We start from the raw sequence: 6926 nt of genomic DNA on the forward strand, positions 1-6926 counted from the left end.
GCGGTCTTGGTCGCTGCAGTCATGGACTGTGCCGCTGGTCCCAGCAGAGGTTCGAGTCCTCCCTCAGGCGTGGGTGTGTGTGTGTTTGTCCTTAGGATAATTTAGTTTCAGTAGTGTGTAAGCTTAGGGACTGATCACCTTAGCACTTAAGTCCCATAACATTTCACACACATTTGAACATTTGAACAGCGTGTACGAAACTATAACATACATTAGGAATATAGTAAATGAATATTGTTGGAAGAAAAACGACGTAGTTCTCCGAACACCTGTTGGGTATGTTCAGATGACTTGTACTTGAATTAGCATCCGAAAGTTATGCAACCATCGTCGTACATCTTGCATAAGGATCATGGGAGTAAGACGTCGGAGTATGGCATGTATAGAAGCGCACAGAGAGACCTTTTAGCGTCGTTCAGTACACGAATGGAGTAGGAAAGAAAATGGTAAACTGATACAAGTACCATCCGCAGTGCGCTTTAGGAAGTCTCGTGGAGTACGAGGGCGTGGTGAAAGGTAAAACTTCGAATTTTTGTGTGAAAACTCTTAAGGCCTTTTACATAGAACAAACTTTGTTTATCAGATATTATTGATTTTTCTGTCTTAAGCTTACTGCAATTAATTAAAGAGAATTTTACACCAGAGTTATTTCGCTTTTATTTACAAAGCGTCTTCCGTGGTTATTGGCTTTTCTGCCCCTGGTTCACATATTCTCCAAACCACTGCTTATTCCCTCTTTATTAGAAGAAGCTGATGTCGAAGGAAACGTTGTTACACGTACGGATTTGACAGCTTTTGCCTCTCTGCACCTTTTACTACCACGAATTTGCGTTATTTACACTTCCCCCAATTTTGTAAGCCGAAAGGAAGTATTGTGTATTAAACAATAAAAGTTATTAGCAAAAATCTCGAAAAGTTTTGATCGATTTAGTTAAAATTTTTGCATGACACCCATATATTTTCGGATGGACTCAAGCTACATATTTCTTAATATGTATGATGCATAAATGCTTTGTAGTATTTAAAAGGGAAAAGTTTTTACTAAAAATCTCGAAACGTTCTTCATTGATTTTTTTCGTACTTTTTCACAATACTCTAATAAACTTACGGGTGGGCAGAGGCGTCGCGACCAGTTTATTTCAGATTTTTACGCAGTGTTCTAATAAAGATTCGGTTGTATATTATTTAAATATATTTAATATATAAATATATATTTACACTGAAGCGCCACAGAAAGTGGTATAGGTTCAAATGGTTCAAATGGCTCTGAGCACTATGGGACTTAACAGCCGTGGTCATCAGTCCCCTAGAACTTAGAACTACTTAAACCTAACTAACCTAAGGACATCACACACATCCATGCCCGAGGCAGGATTCGAACCTGCGACCGTAGCAGTCGCACGGTTCCGGACTGCGCGCCTAGAACCGCGAGACCACCGCGGCCGGCCAAAGTGGTATAGGCAGACGTTTTAAAATGCGGAGATATGTAAACAGGCAGAAAACGGCACTACTGTCGGCAACGCCTATATGCGACAACAAGTGCCTGGCGCAGTTGTTACATCTGTTACTGCTGCTAGAAAGGCTGGTTATCAGGATTTAAGTGAGTTTGAACGTGGTGTTATAGTCGGTGCACGAGCGATGGGACACATCACCTCCGAGGTAGTGATGAAGTGGGGATTTACCGTAAGACCATTTCACGAATGTACCGTGAATATTACGAACCAAGTAAAACATTATATCTCGGACATCGCTGCGGCCGGAAAAAGATCCTGCAAGAACGGGACCGAAAACGATTGAAGAGAATCTTTCAGTGCTGGGCCGTCAACAAGCGTCAGGGTGCGAACCATTCAACGAAACATCATCGACATGGGCTTTCGGAGCCGAAGGCCCACTCGTGTACCCTTGTGATAGCACGGCACAAAGGTTTACGCCTCGCCTGGGCCCGTCAACACCGACACAGGACCGTTGATGGCTAGAAACATGTTGCCTGGTCGGACGAATCTCGTTTGGAATTGTATCGAGCGGATGAACGTGTACGGGTATGGAGATAACCTCATGAATCCATGGACCCTGCATGTCAGCTGGGGACTGTTCAAGCTGGTGGACGCCCCGTAATTGTGTGATACGTCTAGATACGACTCGCATTCCGACGGACTTCGGAAATTCCAGCAGGACAACGCGAGACCCCGCACGTTCAGAATTGCTACAGAGTGGCCCCAGGAACACTCTTCTGAGTTTAAACACGCCCACTGTCCGCAAAACTCCCCAGACATGTACATTATTGAACATATCCGGGATGCCTTGCAATGTGGTGTTCAGAAGAGATCTCCACTCCCTCGTACTCTTACGGATTTTTGGACAGCCCTGCAGGATTCACGGTCTCAGTTCCCTCCAGAACTACTTCAGACATTAGTCGAGCCCGTGTCACGTCGTGTTGCGGCAGTTCTGTGTGCTCGCGGGGGCCCTACACGATATTAGGCAGGTGTTCAACTTCTTTTGGCTCTTCCGTGTAGTATACAAATGGGAGATGTTATTAGCAAAAATCTCGAAAATTTTTTGATTGTTTTACTTTACATTGTTACAAGATACGATACTGACATCTAGACGGACATTGGTTATGTATTTTTTAACGACAATTTACAGATATTCGGCTAAATCCGACCGCAAAAAAGGAAACGGTTTGCGGAAAAAATGTACGGTGTTGCTTGGATACGCGACAGTCCACTGTTATGTTTGCTACATCTCAGTCAGCTTCAAAAGGAAAGAGGAATGTTGTATTTATACGTTGTCGATTTATGATTAGAATATTACTGAATGTTCTGAATCATCCGAAACTTTGTAATCATACCTGTACGTAGATTAAAACTATTAGAAATACTGTCGTTGAAGCTAATATCCTCACAGGTCCAGCATGTGGAGAGTTGTCACCAGTACCCCCTATATTAATGGACCCAACCGATTTACCCTCTCATTTTAAGTGACTTGGTTTCTCAATTACTCATTAACAAAAAAAAAAGCTCAGGGTCAAAGAGAGATGGCTAAGAGGAGAAGGACAGGGCGGGAGAGGGGGAGAAATGGACGAGATAGAGAAATTTAGGTAGGGGGGGAGGGAATAAGAGGAGTAGCAGACAGACAAAGAGCGGCGGAGAAGAAGGAGATGGACAGAGGGAGAGGGGGGGGGGGGCAGAAGGAGGTTGCACCATGCGCAGAATTCCCATGAGTATTTAGCAATTACGAAGCATTGCCGGATTCGCTAGTTTTCTGTTAAGTCGTTATCGTTGAAGAAACGGTTACAGCACCGTATTGAAAATTTTTGCTGTCGTTAATGATTGCCACACTCTTAAAAACACCCAAACATGTCCGCATGCCGGATAAACAACCGCCTGCTTGTCGTCGATTGGTTGTCGTTTTATGGCCACGATAACGACAATGGCGCGTTTCCAGTGATTGGTTATCTGGAAAATGTTGCTGCCGCCTTGTTGTCACGTTATTTTGCTCCAACCTATACACAAATTACGTGGTCCATTTATGACCTTATTAATGAAATGTAGAACTTTTATTCTTAAAGTAGTTTATTAATGCAATGTAGAAGTTTTATTCTTAATGTAGTTTGTAGTCCATTTACTTTCCTGCTCGGTGTAGGTTATTAAAGAAATACTGAATAATTTAAATATTATGAATTAGACAAAGGTAGCAGTGTATGTAGTAATAGGTTTTTCTACGTTAAAAGTGTTGATGGGAAATGCGTCACACAATGTCAATAACAGAAGTACCGTAGTCGTCTGTTCTTCGTGATCATGTTCTACGAGCCCATATTGTTAGCAGCTTACAATGACATTTCACATTTTATTTTCTGAGATTCTGTCTGCACGGTGCTTTGCTCTCTACCAGTTGTTCATATCCATCATTTCGCCATGGAAATATAGATTTTCAAACCACACAAAACCGCCTAGACAGAACAGACGTATGAAATAGAACCTCATGGTAATAAGTGTAAAGCATCTTATTTTCCGTAAAAATTTGCGAATGACTCAGCCGAAAAGAGGCTTCAGAGTTATGAAATTTTGTCAGTTTCATTTGTAGAATTAAAATAGGTCTATTCACATTTAGTAAATGAAGTTCTTACTGTTCAGCAATTCATATGACTTGTTGCGACGACATTAAGAATTGCAGGTTTCGTGGCAGCCTTTGACAAGCTTGTGCCACAGTAGCTGAAAATGTCAAAGGCAAACATTGATACAAATTTCAGCAGTATGTGGCGAACAACCGACACAGTGATATTTTCATTTTCTCGAAATACGCCTCTAAGCAGGCAAAAGCAAATATGTGCAGAAGCGCCAGATTTATGCAGCGCAAGTGCAGACGAGTATAAACTTGGTCCCCTCGGTGGCGAGCGGCAATAACTTGGCATCTCCGGCGGCTTCCTCTCCTTCTGCTGGTTTGGAGCCGCGCCAGAGCCCTCCGCCTGCCTCGCGGAAATCGTGGGGGCGGAGAACAGGTGTTCCTAATGAAACGAACGCCCCAGCCGGCCGGCGCCCTTCTGTAAACACCCAGGACGTACCATGGCAGTAGCAACGTAGCTGAATGCAGGAAGCGCGCGTGCAGACAGGCAGCAACTTTACCAATTACATTTCATATGTCTCACCACGTTGGATCAGAATACTAACCGAAATTATTTTAAAAAAGCATGGAAACACTGCTTGTAGTAGATTTCAAAGAAGACCAGTTTCGCTACGAAAAAATGTACGATAACACAAGGCAGTACTAACCCTAAGGCTTAACATTAGACAGACAAACCTACGTTTATAACATTTGTAAGTACAGAGAAAGCTTAAGATAGTGTTGACTGCCACAAACTATTACAAATTTTAATGGTAGCAGAGATAAGATATAAGGAGCGAAACGTATCTACAGCTAGTTCATAAACCTGATTTCTCTTATTAGAGTCGAAGGACATGAGTAGGAAGCCATAGATGAGAAAGGAGCGAGCAAGGGTTGTAGCCTATCTCTGATGTTATTCAGTCTGTACATTGAGCAAGCAGTAAAAGTAACCAAGGAGAAATTGGGTATGGGTATATACGTTCAAGGACAAGAAGCAGAAATTTTAGCTTTGTCAGTGACGTTGCAACTCTGTCAGAGACGGCACAGGACTTAATAGAGCAGTCGAACAGAATTGACAGTACCTTGAAACAGGCCATAGGATGAATATCAATAAAAGTGAAACAAGGGTAACGGAATGTTGGAACACTGAATCAGATGCTGCTAGGTGAATTAGGTAAGAAAATGAGGAGAGGTCTAACATTTGGCCAGCAATGTGGTAGAAGTAAAGAGGTTATAAAAGGCATGCTGGTAATAACAAGAAAAGCGGTTCTGAAAAAGAGAAATGTATTCACACCTAATAGTTGATGTATTAGCAATTCTTTTCTTAAAGTATTTATATGAAGTGTAGCTTTATGTGGAAGTCAAACGTGGACGATTAGCAGTATAGACAAGTGGGAATAAAAGCTTTCAAAATGGGCTGCTACAGAAAGCTGAAGAACAGATAACTAGATGGAATAACTAATGACTTAGTGAATCGAATTTATGAGAAAAGGGTTTTTGGGTTATCTTAACTAAAATAGTAGGCTGGTTGTAGAAAATGTCCTGAAGTACCAAGAATTAGCATTTACTATAAACGTAGATGTATAATTGACGTCGAGACCTCCATCAGAATATTTTATGACCTGAAGCTGACGGTAGCCGAAACGGGTAATAGCAAAGTGTAAAATTCTTGTGGTTGTTTTTGTTCTGTCGTTGCAACTGCGAAAATGCGTGTTTTTTTCACCAGACGCGTTTCGCTTTATTGAGGTAAAGCATCATCAGTGGGCTGTAATTCAGTTATTTACATTTTGATTTGCTTTTGGATCGAAAAACAGTTCGTTAAGGATAAACTGATTTGTACTTACGGTGATTTTCGGTTGATTTCTCGCTTACAACGGGAAATCCCATCTGCTAGCACATCGTCGTTTTTCTGTGTTAGACACTGATAATTTTTAGTCTAATTTTTAGATGTTCTTCAACACTATGGATTTCTTATGTTTTTCACAATACACTATTATGCACTTCATTGTTTTCTGTTTGTTTTTGTACTTCAAGTATGTGTTGTGGTTGGAGTTTTGTATTGTTGCCAACATAACTTTTCCACTACTTTGTCTTTCACCTAAAAAAATTTTTTAAACTCAGATTATTGTATGTGTGTAATTCTATTTAATTATGTTTCTGTGTCTTTATGTACTGTGTAAGAGCAGAGAAGGAACAGCGAGGGGGGGATTTTTTTTTTGGGGGGGGGAGGGGAAATCCACGAAGAGAAGACATAAGTATACAGCAGTGTGATGGAGTGTGAGTTAGAGGAGTAGGTGAGGAGCCAGAAGTGAAATAAATGAAACTGAGAGTGGAGGGGGGGGGGTGGATTGTGGCAAAGTGGGAGGGGGTGAAGGATGGATAAAGCTCTTTTCTTTTTCAAGTAATTTCATCAATTATTCTATATGGAATCATTGGAGTCATTTCTTGGTCATTGAGCAACTGTTTATTTTGTAACTTCCTGGCAGATTAAAACTGTGTGCCGGACCGAGACTCGAACTCGGGACCTTTGCCTTGCGCGGGCAAGTGCTCTACCAACTGAGCTACCCAGGCACGACTCACGCCCCGTCCTCACAGCTTTACTTCTGCCAGTATCTCGTCTCCTACCTTCCAAACTTTACAGAAGCTCTCCTATGAAGCACTTGCCCGCGCAAGGCTAAGGTCCCGAGTTCGAGTCTCGGTCCGGCACACAGTTTTAATCTGCCAGGAAGTTTCATATCAGCGCACACTCCGCTGCAGAGTGAAAATCTCATTCTGGATGTTTATTTTGTGTTAATGCTTTTTGTATGTGGAAATTTTCTTGGAAA

General features: G+C 41.9%; 1 non-coding gene across 1 annotated transcript; it reads right to left on the reverse strand.

Moving 5' to 3' along the window:
* Positions 1 to 6597: 6597 nt before the first annotated feature.
* On the reverse strand, positions 6598 to 6672 carry Trnaa-cgc (transfer RNA alanine (anticodon CGC)). The gene has a single exon. It is a non-coding gene; the product is annotated as a tRNA-Ala (tRNA).
* Positions 6673 to 6926: the final 254 nt, after the last annotated feature.

Source organism: Schistocerca serialis, chromosome 1 (assembly GCF_023864345.2).
Source record: "Schistocerca serialis cubense isolate TAMUIC-IGC-003099 chromosome 1, iqSchSeri2.2, whole genome shotgun sequence".
Classification (NCBI taxonomy): domain Eukaryota; kingdom Metazoa; phylum Arthropoda; class Insecta; order Orthoptera; family Acrididae; genus Schistocerca; species Schistocerca serialis.